This window comes from Mugil cephalus, chromosome 1 (assembly GCF_022458985.1).
Source record: "Mugil cephalus isolate CIBA_MC_2020 chromosome 1, CIBA_Mcephalus_1.1, whole genome shotgun sequence".
Lineage (NCBI taxonomy): Eukaryota > Metazoa > Chordata > Actinopteri > Mugiliformes > Mugilidae > Mugil > Mugil cephalus.
Window position 1 is genome coordinate 21,434,195 of NC_061770.1, and position 23,032 is coordinate 21,457,226.

Below are 23,032 nucleotides of genomic sequence, written 5' to 3' on the forward strand. Positions count from 1 at the left end.
CTCAAATTTCACTTGCCGAAATGAGAACGTTTAATTATGTGCAGGAGAGAGATGATATGCGATGGGAGGGGAAAGGAGTGGGTTGAATGGTTCGAGAAGTTCTTTAAGTTCTTGTTCCATGAGGTTTAAATCCATTTGTTGTCACATTTCCCATAGATATTAGCAAGATGCCTCACTGCAACCAAACGGGACAGCCAGACGCTAACATAGTACGGCTGTCACTTTGGCTTCCCATGAGGAATGCTAACAATGAGCGCAAGCCTTTATAGACAAACTGAAGGTCATCTGCAGCTACTTGTGGCCAGCGCGTGCCACGGTGTAGAAACACATTGTGAAATGTGTCTGATCCCTAACATACTGAACACACCCCTGTTGGGAATCCTTTAGATCTTCCTCTCTCATACTGTATTTTTGATCGTGTGCAACGATCAGGCATAACATTATGACCACCTTTCTAGTATTGTGTAGGACCATTTTTGTGCATGTGTCTGTGCTTCCTGCTTCAATCAAGGAGTGTCATTGCTATGGGGTGGGAGTAGTTTCCCAGCAGATTATTGAATTGTCACAAGGTGGTTAACGTTATTCACCTGACGTGCCAGAGGTTTTAATGTTGTGACTGATCAGTGTAGCATTCAGCGCAAAATGATATGAACAAGATGTGAAATGTTACCGATTCAAGTTCAAAGACTTTTTTCTATGTAGAAATCTGTGCAGCGTTCAAGAAGTCCACTCAGCAAGGAAGCTAAGACGTGTCTTATGGCGAGTGCATAGATCTGTCTTTAAAATCAACACCAACAATAAAAACTAAAGGGGAAAAAAAATAAATATTTAATTGCTTCGGCAAGGATCAACAGATTTGGATTTGAAGACACTTTAGAAGACGACATATGGGACTGGTTACAAATCCGAGGCAGCTCTGGCTCCTTTCATTTCCCAAAGTGACAACTTGTCTGAAGTGTGGTCGTCTTCTGAGAAGCTGCACCGCGTGAGATCTGACCTGGGAGGGGCTGAATTAAACACAAATGCAAAACTGCACTGCGACGCTCAGCTTGGGGGTAAAATTTAAAATTTATGCCAGAAAAATAAGCATATTTTGCACACTTAACAGGTGGTATAGTTTAAAACCAATTCATAATAATACACTGCAACAGCTGTTTAGGCTTCTCCACACTATTACTCGGGGGAGGGAGTAAGATTCCAGTGATAGTTTAGCTCGTATAAGCAGTAAAAAGTGAAAACCTGCAAAAGGCTTCAGTCATTCTGCGGCTTATTATCCTCTCCGTAGAACCGGTTAATAATCCAACAGTGCAAGCTGGGATTTGAGACCACTTAGGAAGATGACAGATGGGATTGGTAACAAATCCCCTTATCCTCAGCTCACTTCATTTCCATAAGTGTCAACATGTCTGGAATATTGTAGAGTGACAAGACAATATAGCAAAAGAAGATTCAAGCGCAGGAGTTTTCTGAATTAGACAAAAAATATGAGTGGTCTCTATGATCAACCAAGCCCTCCACGCTGGAATATTCACACTGCGTTGTAACAAAAAATGAAATTCAGCAGCAGAAGTAGCAGCAGAGGATGTTTGCTGTCAGTAGTTTGGGAATATCCTGTGTCCACATGAACATGTGTTTAAAAGATAAAGTCACCTTAGCGCTTGGACTGTGAAGGGATCTGAAATCCCCCTGCTAATAAGACTTAAACACTCGTGGAGTTGTAGCGTATATGTGAACGGAGCGGGAAAATGCATTTGGACAAACAGTTGCTGAGGAATGCAAAACACACACACACACACACACACACACACACACCAAGAGAGGAGAGCAGCAAAAAGGTAATAAGCTTCACTGTGTGTGGCGCTGTCACGGTAAAAGGATTCAAACACACACGGGGGGACGGATTAGAAGATATTGAGTGTCACTTCTACACTCCCGTCTCATTCACTTTGTCACAGTAGAAGTAGAGAGGCAGCAGAAGTGGTTACTCAGACGGTGAAACAAGCTGAAAAGAAGCTTGAGACAAGGAGAACGGGGAACCAGATCATGAGACATACTGACAGCTTAATTGGCCAAGAGGCGAGAAGAGTGTGAAAGAGGGTGTCCCATACGCCGATGCTTACGGGAGTTCTTCATGGGAGAAAGAATGCAGCTAGGAATTCTTTTAATTGTCCAAACTCCACCTCAGTGCTCAGCTTACTCACCCATCCTGACACATACACACACACACACAGACACACACATAAACACTGCACATACATGCATACATGCACATACCAGTCATTCTGTCTGCACAATGCTCCTCCTCTGGCTGCCTCCGGTAGTCTCTCCAATATCCTGCCGGTCGACCTGCGTTTTCAGCTAGGGGACAAAAAAAAAAAAAAAAAAGAAAATGACTCGATGAAATATTTTTTCCGCGTCCGTCTCCAAAATCTGGTCGAGCTGATTTACGGAACCGCAGTCACACCGCATGCTCATTGTAAAACACAGGAAGGAGGACAGAATTTTGACTTCATTTTTTGTTTTCTGCCCTTCTTTCTGTTTGTTATGTAAAACTGGGTTGTAAGAGAAAGACAATGTTTCTTGCAGATGTTCCCACATGTTCTAGAAGTAAATCCATTCATCCAGTTTCTAAGAGGTAAACCCTGATTTAAATTGCTTCTTGGTTCTGCGATAGCACTGTTTAGTGTTTAACTTTGAACTTACGAAGTTTATTTAATTTATATTAGGAGCATTTGCACCAAAGTGCTTCACATTCAACATGTCGTATAAGACATACAGATCAACATCAGTATATGAACATATGAATAGCTATTAACACCCAGGGTGACCTGCTGAAAGAATAAAAACGTATCAAATGCCATTGAAAGCAAAGGAATGAAGATGGGTCTTAAGGTGCTTCTTAAAAGCCTCAACCGAGTCAGAAATCCTAATGGCTCCTGGCAGGCTGTTCCAGAACTCCAGAAAAGGCCCGGTCCCCCGCCTTCTTTTTCCCTGAACGCCGCGGAGCCAACATACCTGAGGGTTCTTGGTGGTGGTGTAAGGGGTGAGAAGCTCAGAGATATATGAGCTAGTGAGACGATGGAGGGATTTATAAACAATCAGAAGAGTTCTGAAGTGTATCCTAAAGAATGAGACTTCTGTCTTGTCCTCGTTTAACTGAGATAGTTCTGAGCCAACCAGTCTTTGATGACTTCAAAACAGTTTTTTATTTGAGTGACGTCAGTCTGACTATGAGAATTCAGAGAGAGGCAGATCTGTGTATCATCAGCGTATATGGAAGGAGATTTTGTGTCTTTTGATATTTTTTTCCTAGTGGGAGCATTTATAGACTCAAGAGAAGTAGATCTTTTAACAGTTTGGGTGTAGTTTTCTTAATCTTGCTCCCACATTGCAGGAAATATTCCACAGTCCATTGTACATCAGTTCCATTTTTCAGAAAACTACCCTGGGTACATCTTAACAGCAGAGACTGAACAGACTGGTGAAGAAGGCCGGCTTTGTCCTGTTCTGCCCTCTTGAACCTGTGAAGGTGGTGGCTGATCCGATGATGAAAAGCCGTCAATATATTCATCACGATCCCTTTACAGGAAGTAGTGTGCTGTTCGTCCAGTGCAGAGGAAAGGTAGCGATCGCCATGAAAAGAATGAAAAGCAAATGAAAAGAGCCAGTCTTCCCTCAAGGTGGACAGATGCATGGTTTTAATCAGGATTAATCAGGACAACAAAGGCCCAAGCACCATGCACGATTTTTCAGCACTGCAGGTCAGGTATATATCACCTATCCAGGTTCAGTTTTCCTGAGGAACTAATGGAGCCCTCATTAGAACCACATTGAAATGTTTCTGGAAGGGGCTTCAGGCAAACCCTGGAATCTGTAATTGGTACTGGCTGCAGAAATGCTGATTGGAGCGTCCTTAGTTTTCACGTAGCATCTTTAATCAGGGAGCTTTGATGTATTCATGCTACAACCAGCGCGCACACACACACACACACACATTCATGCAGTACAATTTCGCTGTGGTTTATCTTGCCCTCCTTCTCTGCTCATCCGTCCCACTCAAAGCTGCCCTTGGGGCAGGATTCGCCATGCCCAGGTGTGTGCCTCTGAGTCTGTGTGTGCTATGTATAGAGTTACCAAGGGGCCCCTGAGTACAGCTGTCTCAGATCTGCTCAAATCAATGAAACGCAACACTGGCAGATAGCTGACACTCTCGGACGACACACTGTCATCACACACTCATCTCAAAGCAGAGCGGAGGATGTCCGTTTCGCCGCATGCAGGTGCCTTTAATATTACTATTATTATTATTTTAACTGTGCACATACATTTAAAAAGGGATGATTGTCTGAACGCATCTGTTTGAGTAAAAGATACTGGTCCCACGGTGCAAATACACAAACTGTACACACACGGCTAATACAGACACCGTGGCGACAGTCACAGAAACCTGACATCAGATGTCACCTTGAGTTGTCTTTCTCTCCTCTGCGTCTCTTTCATTTTTCTCCCACTACTCCATCTCTCCATCCCTTTGTGGTGGGAGGTCACGTTTCAAAGGAAGAAATTACCTTATTCATACGCAAGACACTCAATACCAACAAACCATCAGTTGTGGCCTACAGCGCTTCTCTTCCCTACCCTTCACCGAACCTCTGCGCTCTTCCATAATGACAATCTGCTGCTTGGCGCGGTTCGCCCGACTGCAGCTGAGAGGAGGGAAGAAGAGGAGGAACGTGCTTTATGAGCGGGGGTAGAGGCAACCTAAACAAAGGAAGGACAGCCAGAGGAGAAAGTGATGTTTGGAGGTTTAGACTTGAACAAACTGCACTTTTATGCTTTTCCTTCTTCACTTTCTTGCCTCTCCTTGTCGTTTCCTCTCCTCCTGCCTGTTCCTTTATTATTTAGCACCTGTCGACCATAGAACAGAAAAACCATGTCCTGCGAGCTGTCTGACGTACAAACACACACACACACACACACACACACTTACACGAAAGCTGTCGTCCTGACAGAGCCACACACACACACACACACTGGCGGGATGCTGACGCACACAGACCCACACATACAGGGTTCCGGATACTGTATACATGAACACACACCACACGCACACACTTCTCTGATGCACATTAGCTAATGTGGAAAGACGGCTGGGCTGAATTACCACTACACCTAATGACTATTTCATGTCAGGACGGAAAGAAGAGCAGCGAGATGGATGAGAGAAACTGAATATGGGGTTCAGTAGATTCCGCTACAGATCTTCTACCTTCCCTTTTTCTTGCCTTTCTGTGTTTGTCTTTTGGCAGGAAACTGACAGCCTTGGTGCAGATGAGTTGAGCTGCACGGCACATTTTTGACTCCTAAAGTTGAAGCTTCTGGATTCTATTAGATCACCACTAAATATCAACTATCCGCATTAATATGTATCAGATTCCCGTAAACATTTTGGGATACCGCTTGATGTTTGGCTTGCTAATTGATTTAGATAATGTGATGTCAATTTTGGAGTGTATATATTTAAAAATCATAATATTGTCTAGGTCTCCCTCTAAAACAGTTCTGACACATCAGAGACCTATGGACATGGGCCTTTCGAGTGTGTCTGGGTGTCTGGCAACAGAATGATTTTAGTGGGAGCCTGTGGGTCCTATGGATTGAGGAGAGGGGGCTCTGTGGATCAATTTGGGATCTAGTGAATTTGGAGTGTCATTGCTATGGAGTCGGGGTGTCTGGTCTGGTCTAGGTGGGTGCTACATGTCTAAGTAACCTCCACATGAATGAATGCCAGGTCCAGAAGTTTCCCTGCAGAGCATTGAATTGTCACAAGGAGGTCAGAGTTATTTATGTCCTTAATGTTGTGGCTGATCGGGATAGGTAATATACATTTGACAATCCAGAAAAGAAATTCCAGGTACACAAACTTTCAGTCCATCTTTGCCTCAGGATAGAAACTTTTCCTACCAAAAGGTGAAAAACGGAAATGTTTGAAATGTCCCAAATACAATGAACAATAATTGTGTTTTGTTTTTTATTAAATTAAAAAAGTGACAAAAAAACATGTGCAGTATTGTTACATTTACTTTTTCTTGCTTTAATCATGTTATTCAGTAGGGGGTAATTCAGAAATATAGTCACTTTAAGACAGTGTTGTGAAATTTGACATACAGTACGACACCGATGTCACCGATCCATGACAAAAATCAAACATCAAGTTTCTGAATATCATTTAGTAGTTATCATTTGTCCAGTAGAAGTCAATGGGTGCCTCAGTCCAGTAAATTCACCATCTCACAATTTAGCTACAAAAAATGTCCGACCAAACAGTTTTGCTTGCAAACAAAAACAAACCAGTCCATCTTGTAGCTAAAGTTGCAGGAATTAACTTCACTATCTTTACTTCACACAGAGGATGGATGTCAGGACCTCACATGCAGCCCGCTGAGAGATCATGACGCACAGCATGGGCTGCACGTAGTTTTACATTTACACCCTACAGCTCAGTGGCTTTCAGAGAGGTCTTTCTTGCTTGGCTAATAATTGTGACTGACAGTTTTTCTTCTCTGTTGGGGGGAAAGTGAGCATCGGTGTGTCCGCCCGTAGTTAGAACCCTGCTGTTAAAACCTCCACTTGAACACAGCAGCCCTACAGGACTGATGACACGGGGTGCTGACTCCTTTATTGCTGATAGGTATTTTCCTGTACTACTTTAAAAGACTCCTGCTGATGCTTTGTGACCAGTTTAAGCTATCAAAAATAAAAGTGTCACCCACCAATAACCTCACAAACCGGTGCCTCCTTCATTTTTTGTAGATATGTAGGTAGATTATTTTAAATTGATTTTAAAAGTAGTTCGTAAGTCAAAGAAAGAGTGGGCTATCGTTTTATAAAAGATAAGAGGTTAAAGATAACGATAATGGACGAGTGGATATGGATTTTAAGGAGTCTGCTCCAAGCATAACCATTAGGTTTACAGATATTATTCTGGTCTGTAGAGTGAATGTGTGTCCAGGTATGTAGCCAAAAGGGACTGCAGTTCAACATGTCGCAGCTTGCTCTTTTTTTCGCCCCCTTCCACTTATATTTTCAGCACACAGACTAAACCCCCTGCAGAATGCTGGTCACTCATTATGTCTCTGGCTTTCATCTATGACCATCGCTGTCAAAAGGCAAACGGAGCCGCACAAAGGAAGACACGGCTAAAAGCGCACAATGAGTCCTAGCATTGGTTTGTGCACACTTGGTGCTTTGGAGATTTGTGACAACTGGGCTAATGAAAAGGTCTTTCAGTTTGTGAATGAGGGAGAGGAGGTGGAAATGGAGGGAGGGACTTGTGTTTATTTTGCCCTCAGGTGGACGTCGCCATGGGCTGCTGACCTGTGCCTCTGACCTTATCAACAAACAGGAACACATGCAGATTTTCTCATCCGCTTGTACCTGCCTCATTACCTCCCCTTTCCATCCTTCATCAGTTGCCCCTTTCTTTTGATTTAGCTCTTCCCAAACCATCCAGTTCCCTTCCATTATGTCATTAAACTGTCAGGGTGATGTAAAACGGCCCTAAACAGGGTGAATAGAGTGATTTTTTTCTTGTCTTCAGAGGCAGATTCTTGCGAGGTTGCAAAGTCACCACATTAATTGTAAATTTGTCTTCAAACTGTGCATTTATGACCAAACCACAGTCGACTCTTCTCCAAGCAGCATCCAAGGGCATCTTCTCAGATGGTCAGATGGTGAAGCCAAGCACCTGGCACATCAGGTGAACCTGTTTCCTCCCATTTCCTCAGATCAGGAGTTCCAATTACGCTGCCTGTCACTACCTCACAGAAGTAGCTACAACTGCCAGACCAAAGACAACCTGCTGCAGCAGGTTTCACTCCATTCAATCACCGCTTTGCAAAACATGAATGCCGTTTATATGTGTGGGAAATGAAATGCACATTCCACTATATTTTGTAGAAGACTCTCCATCTTTTATCATTTTCTTAGACTCTCATCAAAAGACATGCACACACAGACTATGCTGGCTAATGAGGGATGCAATGACCAGCGTATAGACATATGGAGTCTGACACATGAAAGACACCGAAGGCATTTGAAGGCCCCTCTCCCACACATAAGACAACTGCCAACTCTCTTTTCCATTTTTTTTTTATAATCAGTGCTCACATTAAAGACCGTCCAGAATACGAGTTTCTATCTAATTTCAATATGTATTTATTCACTGCTGCTCATCTGGGGGTATTTAATGACATTTCCAGGCATTTATAGGAACAAAGGGAATATGAGCGAAAGAAAAGGTTTTTGTTCCACTGAACGTCCCACACACTGAATGTTGCATGGCATTTATGTTGCTGTAAACTTGGAAGCCTTAACACAGTTTAGGAAGATGGGTCTGCAACGTCAATGAAATGGTTACTTAAGCTTGTATGGGATATAATATAAATATCATGGACCTGGCTCACCTCCAAGACCCATCCTTATCAGATTGTAAACCACCACAGTATTATCAGTAGGGATCTTCAGCATGCTTCTTCCAGATGTCCAAGCTCTTCAGCTGTGTCCCTAAGGGCGCTACTAGGCTCCAACAGAAGTTATTGTCAAATGGTCAGATTTGTTCCTCGGTGCCAAAAAAGGTTTCTAAGACTAACAATGATACATCTGCACCCATGTGCACCCAAGCAGGGCTTGAAATAGTGATTAAGAAGTGCTGGAAGCTTTTTCCAATCTGCTATTAGTAGGTGACAAGTTCTTTAAAGCTTCAGATCAGACATGCTGAACCCAGTTCTTATTTTTTAGAGGTAAAATCCCATTCCATAACAGCTCAAAATGCACCAGAAGATTAGTCCATTGCACTGGAGGCTGGATTGCCAGCATTTGTACAATGCACTTATCAACGTAGCTGCAGGGAGATTTTGGAGGCCGACAGGAAAAACTGCATAAATGCCTGGAATGAAGTTTCGAAATATTTGTCAAGACACATGGGACCAATTATATCCCTAAAATAATAAAATAAGTGAATATGGGAGAGCTACACTGAGTGGTCTGAGCTGTTTGGTGTTTTCTCTGAAGAAGTCTCCTGTAATATAGGTAAGTATGTTCCAGACGCAGCCAAGTGTGTCCAGAGATGTAGATAAAGAACAAGTATATCTCCAGCGTAATCAAACTTCTTAGTGGATTCCACTAACCCTAACTCTCTAAAGGGATGGTCCGTCCAATTAGTTTAAAAGTATTAATTATGTACTGGGCATTTTTCTGGCACCACCTAAAGGTAAATTTAAACACTCATTCTTTAGTGGAACCTATTTTGACTCATTATAATGGAAACATGATGGGTCCTAGATACATTTACCATGTGACTACACCTACTTAAAATTACTGATCCAAAAGACTGGAGACACATTGCTCTCCATCATGGACAGTCCTTCACACCTACTTCACCGGACACCAACAGACTCATCATACCATTCTTAGTCCAGCTGTACAACAACTCTCCGTAACATATTCCCTCCCTATTATTGCACCTTATTATTTACCTCTCCTATGTATACAGGGTATATTTACTTCTATTTCAATTTCTTGTCCATTTCTCTTCTTGTAAATTTTTCGCTTATACTATTTTATTTAAAGTTCATTTAAAAAAAGTTACACAACTATCAGTCCAACCAGCTCTCTCCTACATGTCTTCACTCTGCTGCAAACATGTAGGCCTGAGGTCTTTCCCCACACTGTACTGTAGGTAACAGCCTTCTACTTTTCCACAGCCACAGCCGACCCCCTAGCCCCCAGCTAAGACACCTATCTGTCCATCTGAAAATTCTCCTAATGGCTACTGCTACATACCAAACATGCCTCCTACACATACTCAGTCAGAACACTGTTGTGCTGTGCTGCTGCGTTATCGCATGCATATATGTGTGTGTCTGTGTGTGTGTGTGTGTGTGTTTAACACCACCTCTGTTTTTAGAACCCCGCCTTGGGTCAACGCTCCTGAGGTTTTACTCCACCTCTCTGTTGCGGAGACACGCAAACACACAGCGCTATGACTTAGAATTGTATACAGTGGATTTGCACCAACAGATGGAAACAACCTACAATTATGTCCACACCTGAATTCACACAGCGCTTCGTAGCTCAAATGACGAATGGTTACGTTGATTTCTACAGATTTCAGACCCTTTTCTGATTATTTCTGACAATCACTCACAAAATGTCTTTGTGTCTGCTTGTTAGTGGGAGGAAGCTTGTTTTTTAGACACACACACATTTACACACACACACACACATGCAGAGACACACCCATCCGAGTCCCCAGGTGCGGTTTGTCGAGATGGAGGCTCTCTGAAGGTGAACCCAGTGGTGTGTGCTCTGTGTGTGTGTGTGTGTGTGTTCTTTCATGTGTTCAGTTGTCTATAACGTCTGTGTTTGAGGCTGGCAGACATGCAGACAGACAACTAAACAAACCCAAAAGAAGACACGAAAGGAGACGCACCTCGAACCAAACAAACAAATGTTTTTCCTATTGTAACTGATGGTTGTCTCCGCTGTAAAATAAGAACTATAAGGAATAGGGCGATAGCTTGAAAGAGAGTGGGGGGTTGAAGGATGGGGGGGATATAGCTTTTATCTGGAGGAGGGGAAGCCAAATTAGAAATGTGGCATGATCCCCCCCCTCCTGGGACTGAGTCAATTAGCCTGCCTGGAGGAGCTGCCAAGAGGCAGGGGCTGGGGGATGGTGCTGGTTTAAAAAAAAAAAAAAGAGGTGGTAGTGGTGGTGGTGATTGTGGGGTGACGGGTTGAGACGAGGCAAGGCCGAGGGGGTTGACAGGAGACCGAATGGGGATGGGAAAGGAGCTGATGTTGGCAGAATCGAACACTCTGTAACTCGCCGGGTATTGTGCAAGACGTTACCGATAAGAGCATTAAAGTGAAAGGATGAGGGATGCAGACGGATGCATCACCGCCATATCACAGCAACAATCTGCCTGGTCTGGGTTTGTCCTTTTGGAAACATTTCATGTCTGAACAACTTGAGGAAATAGTATATCGTGTCGTATGTTTTTGCACTGAATTCCACATTGGTGCCAGCGGCTATGCCTGCATCTCCTCATCAGTGTGTGAATAAAAAGCAAATCATGGAGCTTAGGATACTTCCACGTAATTTTCCAATTGTTATAACTCTTTGGGACAAACATCTTGAAGAAGACAATACCTATGTTCTTTTCATTACTTTTTCTTAATTTATGTAGACCGTTATACATGATCTCAGGTGAATCAGTGATGGGCAAAATAATAAACAACCTTGTCTTTGCTTTCATTTTAAAATATGATAGCCTTAGCACCGATGGTATCCACAAAACACACACCTGACCTAACAGGCAAAAAATGTAATTTGTCTAAGTAACATCCACATGAATAAATGCCAGGCCTAAAAGTTTCTTCAGCTGCCGGTGGTCAGAATGTTATGGCTGATCGGTGTATATTAGTTAACTGGAAATAAAAACCACCTGAACCTCCAACTTTTAAACTGTGGATTAAATATTTTGTACACTATTTGAAAATCCACTTCTCAGTAATGTTCAGGGCTCTCGCGCATTTCAGTCAGTTCACGCCACACGTGACATTTCTCATGCCGAAAAATGATAAAACTCGCCACACATTTGACCTTTAAAGAGATTAGTAGTCTAAGAACAGATGAGGCGAAGGCAGGCTGCTGTGTTTCAATCAGTGACCAATCAGAAAATATCAGCGGCCAATCAGCCAATCAGAAAATAGTATTTGTTTTTGCCAGGTGAAATAGGAGCGCCCTAACGACGCCTTGTACAAATGCGCGAAAATGTGCAAAAAATAAAATAAAATAAAATAATAATAAAAAATCTCACTCCATGCTAAATTTAAAACTTGACAGCCCTGGTAATGTTGTGTATTATGAAAAATCCATAACAAAACAAACAAACAAACAAAACAAAATATTCAGTAGGATGTACCATGAGAGCCGATGTTGAGTCTAGGACTGTTGGGAAGTATGTAGGTGTAGGTAGGTGTGGCAGCAGCTGCACTGGAGTGTCTAATGGGAGTGGATGGAGTGCGGATGGGGAGCTGCTGGAAGCTCTGGCAGATTTCCCCTTTCTTACCGAACAGCTCCACGCACCAGATCAGTGCATCTGGCAACACAGGCTAACCTCTTCCAAAAGCCCGCATCAAAATACAGAGTGTTATTTATGAAAATGATGCCGAACCATCGACCACCGATGCCAAAAAAATGAATATGCATCACCGGCTTTCTAACTGTGCTTTTTCTTACTGTAACTGCTGCTCGTCTCCCATCTGGGATCCTGAGCAGCTGCAGAACAGCGGTAGCAGGATTACAGGTGGCAAGGAAAGAGAGGAGGGGAGGACAAAGAGAGAGGACGGGGTGAAGAAGATGAGAACGCAACAAAAGAGAGATAGACAGGTGGCATGAAGGATAGTATAGCAAACTGATTGGTTTACAATATCAATCACACATGTTTACAATAAATCTAATCACATATTGACATCACAGGAGTTTTTGTCTGGCGCTCTTTAGTGATCTCGTCTCTGGGACTGGTTGATCCAGTCAAAGGATAAAGGAGGTGTGAGTGGGTAAAAAAAACTGTCACCGTGTGTGTGTGTGTGTGTGTTTATGAGTTTAACAAATGAGATGCCAGACAGTCCCTGTGTGCGGTATCATCACCGCTGGCAGCCGAGTGTGGCAGGCACTTGAGTGACAAGTTAAAGAGGGAAGGTGAAGGAGAAGAGGCTGTACTGCACACGCTCAGTAGCATGTCACCAGGCAGGCCCGCGTCTCCTTCCTTATCTGACAGGCACACTGCAGAACGGCAAAATCCTCTGCATAAGCCCCTCAAGCGCTCCTCTGGGACACGTGTGCGTGTGTGTATATATATGTGTGTGTGTGTGTGTGTAGAGGGGGAGACAGTTCCTGAAACTATAAGTGTGTGTGTGTGTGTGCGTGACAGGGATTGGGGGGGAATCTCGTTATTTTCCCATCTTCCTGCGTAAAGCCTACTAATTCCATCTCACCTTCAACACTGCATGACCGCTCAAGGTGATTGGACGGGACAGGCCCGGAGTCAGAACGCATATGCGTCAACACAAGTTCGAGGGTGCAATTACAGGTCAGCCTGGCAGAGGAGAGGCTGTTCTGCAACAGCGGCGGGCACAGAGGAGAAATCGAGGAAAGAAGGAAGAAATTAGGACGGACAGCGAGCGTGTGCGTCTGAGAGTGGGACGTGGAGGGCACGGCAGTGGAGGGGAAGGCTTTTAGGCCATCTTGTATGTCAAATTTGTATTAGGGACCAACAAGCGCACTGCCAAAGAATAATATCTATAAATTTGACTTGCTTTAGTGTCAGTTAGTTTGAAAATAAGAGTTAAGGGAAAATCCTGTAACTCTTCAGCCTGTACATAACACTTTTATTACATTTTATTACAAGATATGGTTCAACCATAGACCGTATATAAATATGGACGACACATCCCCACTTCCTTGCATTGGCCAAACTGATTTTCCAGGGATACGGGCGGGGCCATCTTATGAGAGAAAGAAATGAAAGAAAGAAATGTTTATACACTGTATTTATTAATTTATGGAGAGGTTCAACCCCTTTGTCCATTCAATGGCCTACACATATCAAATAACACCTTTAAAATTTGAGATCTATTGTCCGCTCTGGTAATATATTGGATTATTGTGCACATACTTCAGTAAATAGTTAGGTAAACTGCTTCATTACTGGTTGCTGTGGCTACTGGTAGTCATCATGATGTCACATTCTGTTTCTATATCATCAAATAACAAAAGCAAAACTTCTCACACTTGTGCTGCAGCCATACACCAGGGGGAGCTCCACTTGCTTTGTTGAGCATTTCCCGCTCATATTTATGAAGTCATGCACTTGAATTGGACAGTCCTCCAAACAATCAGTAGTTCTAACTATTTGTTTTGGCCCGTCAGATATTTGCCAGAGCGTAATCAGTTCCCATTGGAGGGGTTCCAGACCAACACAAAAACAAACATTTGGGTGGGAATGTTGGTCTGGCCTCCAGGAACAATACCGAGGTAAAACAAGGTAACAACAAAGTAAACTCAGGTTTATTTTAGATCGAAACTTTTTTCCTCCGTCATTGGAAATCACCTGTACCAGTGTATGTACTAAAGCAAAAGAGCAAAAGTAATAGGACATGTTTCATTTCATCTGACTGAACCAGACCAACCAGGGAACAACTTGGTTGGTTGGGACGCCTGAACAGTCCACTCATAGTGAACTGAGAGTGACTGTCCTGTCCTCAGATTAACCTTTCCTCAGGGCCATCAGGGTATCTAAGTGATCTGCTTTTATCTGATGACACACAGCCGCACTTCCATTAACCATCCCCATATCTCCAAAGTCTGTGCTGAAACAGAATCCTAATTAACCTCTCATCAGTCACGCCTTTTAACCTTTTCACTAAGGAGCCTAAGATGCTCTTCAGGTGAGGGATTTTTGTCTTCACAACTGAAGATGTGGAAAATGAACGGGCAAATTGTTAAACATCTCATTCAAAAATGCAAAAACATGCAAAAATTCTAAGATAAAATGTATTTTAATAGCTTTTCTTTCGGACAGCCCTTGACATTAATTATATCTTTAAATTGAATTTATTGGTTTAATATGAGTAAATTGTTTCTGCTTCGTAACAGGGAGGTCACATTTGGATCCAGTTTGCTTCCTTTCAGGTAAGGAAAGTGTATACCATTTCATTTCTCTTCAAAATTTCCAGTGTTTGTATACCAACAACCATCGTCTTTTATCTCTTCAGTCCTGTAATCCATGGTCTCCCCCGCTCTCTTCACAACATCTTCACCTGAATTCAACCTTAACCTCCACCTGTGCTGCCTTGTCTCATTCATTGACGATAAGATCCTCAAAAGAGCTACCATCCCAACATATTTTCACCTACCGCTCTTTGTTATCTTTAGAGATCTCTTCACAGTAAAAAAAAAAAAGGTTTGAAGATCAGTTAAGAATTTGTCTTCATCCTCTATCCAACCTTTTAACTCAGTGATACATCCGAGAAGCTTCACTTCCCTGACCTCAGGTTCAACCCCTTTGTTATCCATTCATCCATCCTTATGTGTCAGCCTACACGTATCAAATAACACCTTCAAAACATGAGATCCTCTGTGGCAATATGTTGGGTTATCATGCACATAGTTCAGTAAATAGTTAAGTAAACTGTGTTCATGTAAAAAATCACCAACGGCAGAAGAAAGATTACATTAAAAGCTTAATGACACCTGCAGATAAACCACTTTGGCCCCAGATTATCCACTAATACACTTATCCTAGTTAAAATACAAAGTGTGCTCGAAGACAAAGAACCTCTGTAAATGGGTTTTGTTAGTTTTTTTGTTTTGTTGTTTGTTTGTTGTTGTTTTTACCTACTTTAAATACTTATTGCTTGGCAGATTATCTTGCAGATTATCTCACATACAACATACTTTTTATTTTTGCTTTGTTTTCATAAGAATATTCTGAGCACATCTCAGTATTATACAGCCAGTATAAAGACTCAATGTAATTTTGTGGGGATATTTGTAAAGGGAAATGTTATCTCTAGAACTCTAGAAGAAGGAAATATTAAAGCAATATGCAGTTTTGAAACAAACAAAAATAAAAGCTATAGCAGCATAAGGATCAAATCTGCAATATATACAAGCAAAACCACACAGTAGCGCACAAATTATTACAGTGGTGAATGAAAGTGTCATTGACATAGAACAGTAAGCTATTATGGCACACCATTATGCTATGCACATGTTGCACAAATTACGTATAGAAATATCACAAAACGCCACACATGTGCACGCATACTGTAAGAGGGCACGAACTCCCTCCCGATGCATCGTTTTAAGTTCACTTCTGTCACTCCCACACACCCTCGTTAGTTGCCGTTTGCAAATCGAGGGTGAGAATTGTGTTCGTTTTTTTTTAATCAGAGGGATCGAAAAAGAAGAAAAAAATAAATATATATATAAAAATAAACTGATGAAAGTTTGATGCTAACAGCCTTTTGCTTTTTATTTGAATGGGAGAACAACCTCCTCTCCCCCGTCTGTCCCCTCCGGCTATATGGGAAAAAGTCAATATTTCAAGAGAGCAGAGACACTCATTAAATATTTCAAACAAAGGAAAACTGACATAGCAGGCTGCTCTCTCTGTCTCCTTGCACACACTTGCACACCTAGCCTAGCTTCATCAGCCTGTCTTCACCCTCTTAACTTCATACTATATAAACATACGTAGCGACATACAAAAGCTATAAGATTTGGATTTATGACCTACCTACACAGACAGGTAAGGTTTAGTTACATAGTTTTATAAATCTTTGTCTACCTTTGTCTCGTACTTTCTGCTGGTCTGGTAGATGTTCCAGGCTCAGGAAAGGTTAAGAGGAAGGTTAATGCGTTTTTCCGCTCAGGAAGGGGTTGAGATAGGGGTTAATGGGTTTTAAGGTGTGGCAGTGGTTCAGTGCATAGCCACCTTAAACGTAAAGTTACCTCCGATGGTCGATTCATCAGGAACCAATCAGCAAACCCACCTTGAACCCACAGGAAAAGTTAAGATCAATAAAAGCTCCACTTTGCTGCTCTCTGATGTAAAACCTTGGCACACAGGAGTGAATGCAACCTGTGACCTGGTGGTGAAAGCGATCATACAAACAACGTCTGCTGTTCTGCACCCGGTGCTCGTCCGTCCTGGGAAAAGTCCTCTGACACATTACAGTGTGTTTGGAATTCACAGGAGGACAGCGGAGTAATTACCATGAGCAGCAATAGCTACCATGCTGAACGAGACATTGCATCTAGTAATAGAAACTCAAACAGATGGAGGAAGATGTACCACAAACTATAGTTAGGGAATACCGCTTACATTTTATTCAAACCTCACCCATTCAATTCATTTTTATATCTAACCACTTGTTCTGTGGCTTTTACAACCAACTCATATACATATCTTTAATTCATCAGATTTCCTGCCTTACTACTAATGTTCTAAAGTTCGGTTTGGTTTTTTGGTATTTGGTAATAACAAGACACCTCTAACAGTAGCAGTTGTATCACGTTTCATCACAAATTATGAATCTATGGATGCTCCATATTTGTAAAATGTCCCCAGTTTTTTAAGTGTGTCATATTTGCATGACATCTGGCTGGTGTGGTTCACTGGTGATGGTTGTTGTTTGATGCCCTGTCAACACCCTTCCAGCACCTTAAGCCTGCTTCCTCAGGACCTGGTCATGGTCCCATCGACAGCATCCCTGAGTGAGTGCAGCCTGACACCCTGACAAGATGTGTTGGAGGCTTGCGTTGGGACCATTGCAGAGTGGGCGAAACTCCTCATTCTCAAACCATTGGTGCAGGTTATGAGGACAGGGAAGCCTGTCATAGGTTGAGCGAATAAGGACGCTTAGTCTTGCCTGTGGGATAGGCCACCGGTCAGACCAACTGATCTTCCAGTTGACAATTCCTTCCCAGGTTGTCCAGCTTCCTTGTCGGCCCTGTGACACAACTTTCATCTTGCCACCACCATCTCTTTCCTTTCCTTGTTGGTGGCCTTCGATCAGAACTGTGGTGCTTCACCCCATCCTAACTATGCTTGTCTTGCCTGGTCTCTGCCCATCTCTTGATGTTGCATTCCACAAACAACTTGGTTGACCTTAGTCGGCCAGTGGGAACCTTGGCATTCCTTACTGACTCTCTTAGCTCAAAAATCGATCTGGCCTTCTCTTGCATGTAACCCACACCGATAGGTTGCAGCCACTTTCTGATGAATGAGTTGGCTTTTCCATCCATCTTACTCATGGTGGATGAGGGAATGAAGCTCATCAAGCTCATCTTTATCATCATCAACAACCTCCTTTAGAATTTGAACTGCTAGCACCAAGTCTTGAAATATTCAGGGAGTTGGCATTGGCCGATGCTTGCCAGGCTGTGAGTTGTTTCATGACAGTCCTACCCACTTGTTTGTCAGATAGTTCTGCAGTACACTGCCTTTACAGGCTTTTCATGGGTTATTGCATTAGGAGAGGGATTTTCTCTCCACTGACAAAGATTCCTGAGTAACAGGCTATGAGATTTGTTGGGCATGACCTTCATTCTGGCCTGTGACGTCAACTTGTCCAACCATTTCGGCAGTTGAGGTATTCAGACTGCTGGATTATCTCGAAAGCTAACACAAACAGGATTGGGGAAATGGCACACCCCATGCCGATTCCCACTTGTAGCTGCTGTCTACCTTCTACATTCAGCAGGGTGATGTGTCTGAATTGTCTTCGGAGTTCTCTTCCTTGAGGATGAAGACCACTATGGCTTTGCACTCAGATGGAGTTGCTTTTTCCAGGCAGTTCACATTATATACCACAGCAGCTGTAGTACCTTGGGACTGTTCTTATAGAGCTTATAGGCGATTCCATTGGGGCCTGATGAGTACCTCACCTTTTTGATGGCTTGCCTTACTTCGCTGAGCTGGGGGGGGCATGATGTTGAACTTTGCTGTCAGTTCTTAGTGGGTCACTGTACTGTCTTTTGACCTGCTGTTTTGTTTGGTGGTTTTGAGCTTCCTGGACCTCTTGTCCTCCAGCAGTTGTGTGGTGAGCGTGAGGAGATCCTTGAAGAAACTGGCTAGCTCCTTTTGCTTCCGATTTCTGTGCTTGTGGACGCGTTCAGCTCGGCGGAGCCTTGCTAGCCTTTGTATGACCTATTTCCACAGGGCTTTGAGGCCATGCTGGGTGATCTCCTTTACCCTCCTCCCCTTATCTCTTAGGGTAGACCTCTACTTGGGGATAATTTCGACAAATCTGTCGGGTCAGTATCCAGTGTGCCATGCGTGCAACTTAGAGCTGATTGTATCAGATGAAACTCAAGCATTTCATGTATATGACTTCCTATCTCAAAAGTTTCATTTGAATGACGTCATATTTCCAATAAAATATGTGTGCCAAGTGATAACGGTAACAGTCATGTTGTGTGTAAACTTGGAAGTAATAAAATCTTTTTTTGGCTCATGTTCCAGGCACGCAGTTTCCATTTTAGGCCATCATTTTGTTTTCTATGATACATTTATGCTCTACATAAAAAGGTATAATGAGGCTTTTTGCAAGCTTTTACTTTCACATAAGCAAAGTGGGCAAAGTTCATAAGCTGACAAATTAAATGTTTGGGCTAACAAACAGGACATGCAATTTTCATTGGTGTGTGTCCTATTTGTTTCCATAATACATTTATGCTCTAAATAAATTCTTTATACAACTCTTTACATAAGCAAATGGGGCGAAACAGGTTAATAACCATGAAACAATTACTCAGCAGTCTGCTAAACACACAATTTCCACTGGTGGGCGCCGTCTTTGAATCCAGTGGCCACTTTGTACACTGCATTTATGCTCCAAAGCAAAAATAAGACTTCATACGACTATACTTAACAGCGTGCACATCACACAAGATATCACCGAGATAAAACAACAATTGCGCATGAGTACACATGCAGACCACACAATGCTGCACCCTCACTGCAGTGGAACGTCAAGAGTTAATGTGTGGGTTGTCAGCAGTATGGCAGGGGAAGGGTTACTGTGGATTTGGGGTGGAGGGGTTATAAAGACCTGGGACACCATAGATTACAGGACTGAATGGATGAAATGACAGACAGAATGCACACCTGTTAGCTTGAATATGCACACGCCCACATGCACACAAAATATATGAGCGAGGAAGAATAAGGAAGAGACTAAGTAGTTAAAAGAGGCTTCACAAAGCTTTACAAAGTCAGATGAATAGCTAGAAAGAGGAGGAAGAAGAGAGAAGAGAAGGCGGTGTGAAAAGATGAGAGAGAGGGATAAGCCACCTTCATTAGTTGTGGGATTTCAGTGGAAAACCTGCAGAAAGGCAGAAGTAAATGAGATTAGCGAACAAAAGTGGCAGAGTGTGGCGGGATGGAGGTTAGCGGGAGGAGAGGAAGGATGAGGCAAAGAATAACAGCAGGTGTAAGAGGGACTTCTGATTTATGGTCTGCTAAAATTCAACGAATCAAAGGCAAAACTGTTCTCAAGCTCAAAAACACAACTTCAGCAAAAATTCCCAACTGAAGAAGGAGATTTTTTTTTTCTGGAGATGCAATCAAACCTTCTAAATCCCCCACTTAAACTGGTAAAAACAGAAAAAAAAAGAAACATCTAAGACACACGCACCCACATGCAAGCTTTCCCTTTCTTTATTTATGCTCCCTCTGATGAATCACCCACTGATCAAATCCGCAAACGTTTCTGACTTAGACGCACATGCACACACACAGCCCAGCCTGGTGTTACTCATGGAAATCACTGCGATGATCAACACACTCATGAACCCACATTCAAACGTGCTTGACACATGCACATGGTATCCCCCCTCAGTGTTCAAGAAATATACAAGGAACTGATTCAGTTGTTGAGGGACACATGCCCCCACGGTCAAACGCACAACTTGTATAGATTCAAATCTCTACTAAACATTTTGATTTGTAGTAATAAGAACAGTGATCCTGTCAGAAAAGATAAAAATAAATAAAAGATGCTGGTTCTCCAGAGGTGTCATTTAATCTCACCTTGCTGAGCAGCTTCCTTCTGCCTGTGTCCCGTTTCAGTCTTCAGCCCCACCGAGCCACTTTCCCCTCGGCAGGTGCCATCAAATAGTCCATAGGGAAGGTTCTGGAGAGAACTGCTCTCTCAATTTCTCTTTCCTTTTCTTTAACTCCCCTTATGAGTCGTGTTGTGTCGCCACGTGTGTGTGTGTGTGTGTGTGTTTGCGCGAGTGTGTGCAACTCCAAAGGTCCTGGAATTCCTGAGTCCTGCGCTAAAGAGCGAGCGTGGCTGAGCTTCCTCTCTCTTTCTCTCTCTCTCTCTCTCTGTTCACTCCTATTCTTTTTTCCTATCCCTCTCGTCCGGGCAGAGAGGAGGGGAAGACCGTGAGGGGGTGAGGGGGAGGTGGGACGGAAGACAGAAGCCGCTTTCAGCCAACTCTTTCTCTATCTGTTCTTCCTCCTTCTGTTTTCTCTTCCCGTGTCCTTTTGCTTTTGTCCCGGTCTTATTCCTCAACTTTTCTGCTTGTCCTCCTGTGACAGATACTCTTTCACCGCTCAGCAAGGCTTTAAAAAAAAAAAAAAGCTCTGCCTGTCACACACACTCACACCCTCCTCCTCCTCTTTCCTCCAATGCCGCTCCCTCTGCCACAGTCCAGAGGTAACGTCCCTCCGTGTCCCTGCCTTTTCTCTGTCACTGCTGTGGTTCAACGGTCTTCACTCCCCCTCAAAGGTTCACCTCTGTGTGAGCGCATGTGTCTGTGCATGTGTGTCTCTCAGTGATCCTTCTTCACAAGTTTTTTTTTTCTTTCTTTCTTTTTTTTGGCTGATCTAGTGGTGATAAGGAGATCAGGGCGAGACTGGATGAGGGTGCACTTAAAAACTTGGATTCAGTGACAGTTTGAAGTTCCACCGCAAAGTTCACACATTCTTTAAAGTGTCAATTCCACCTCACTGTAAATTTTTTTCCTGCTTTTCTGAATCACATATTGTTACTTTTTCTATTAATGAGCAGTTACTTTACATTTAGAAGAAATACCATTTTTTTTATTATTATCGAAAATGCAGCATTTCCTCTACAACATACAGCTCGACCAACATCTTCAACTCGCCCCAACTCACTGGTTTTGCTCCAAAGTCTTGACTTTTCTCTTTTTTTACTTTTTTCAGGGAAGTGAACCTCTGACCCTTCAGTCTCCAAGCTGCTCCTCTGACCACTACTCCAGTGGCAGTATTTCCAGCTCAAAGACACTCATCTCTCTCCTCCCTCCATTGTTGTTTATGTTTGTGTCTCTGTGTTGTCCTCATGCTGAAAACATGACTTGTTGCAAACAAGATGCAAAAAGAAAGCATAAATATAAAATGGGAGAAATAGTAATGCACGGTAACTTCGATAAGTAACTTTAATTTGATTTCTGTTTTGGAAATAGTAACGATTATTAGATTATTAGTGGTAACTTGTTAACCAGCGTCATTGTTAATGAGATTGGGAATAAGAGCTACATACATGGAAATGACCTCTACTAGTAATGAAACGCGACCGCACAAGCAACTCTCCGGAAAGATAAACCGTTGTCAAACAACACAACATAGCCTGTCCTCATGCTTTTGTCAAACTCACCAACAGCCAGCGCTGTTAGCAGACGAGAGCACTGATTTTGTTGATACCGACGCCATTATCGATCAGATTCTTTATCGATTCCCTTATCAATTCTTCCTGTGAATTTTTGGTTTAGAAAAAGTAGGCGTTCATGGTTTTGTGTAAACAGCAGCAATTTTATTGAGTTTCTATACAAGAGATAAGAGCTTGTGTAAGAAGACAAAGAGGAAATTGGTCACTGGATCCTCACTAGCGCTGCTCTGCTAGCGATAGCTGCACTTGTTGACCAGGGATTGTCGAACCCATGCCACTCTTAGTATTCAATGCCGTGAGTTGTCGACTAATGCTTCAGCTTGTTGGTGGTGTTTCTGCCTTTGCTTGAAACTATGGTGCTGCATGTAAAGATTGACGTAAAGATTCTTCTTCTTTCATTTTATGGCGCTTGGCAATCAACATTTAGGTGCATTACCACCCCCTCCTGGACTGAGACATAAAGATTCCGCCCGAAAAGTATCGATAAAGGGAATCGATAAGCATGAAGGCTAATGATATCCATGAATTGAATTGACTTGAACCGGTTCTGTTAAAGAATCGGTTCTCGATGTCCATCTCTGGCGCTGATACAGGACAATACTACATCACCTTGGAATCTGCCCTTTGACATTCTGAAGGAGGAAAGCCAAATAAATTCCTCTTAGTCATCTGCTTTCACACTGCCATCAAAACCACTCATTCTCCAACCAGTCCAGACAGTTGGATGCTGTTCTATAAAAGGAAAAAAATCGCTGAAAAT

At 42.7% G+C, this 23,032-nt stretch overlaps 1 protein-coding gene across 2 annotated transcripts in view; it reads right to left on the reverse strand.

The window, feature by feature from the left end:
• Nucleotides 1–21,329, reverse strand: part of sema3b (sema domain, immunoglobulin domain (Ig), short basic domain, secreted, (semaphorin) 3B) — a 78,530-nt gene extending 57,201 nt beyond the window's left edge. Inside the window, exons 1-2 of one of the 2 annotated variants that reach the window (XM_047583760.1) lie at nt 20,667–21,329; nt 2,275–2,358 (exon numbers count right to left, since the gene is read on the reverse strand). The gene's annotated coding sequence lies outside the window, so the exon portion shown is untranslated. The remainder of the gene's footprint in view (nt 1–2,274; nt 2,359–20,666) is intronic. The other variant, XM_047583777.1, reaches the window with a different exon arrangement.
• Nucleotides 21,330–23,032: the final 1,703 nt, after the last annotated feature.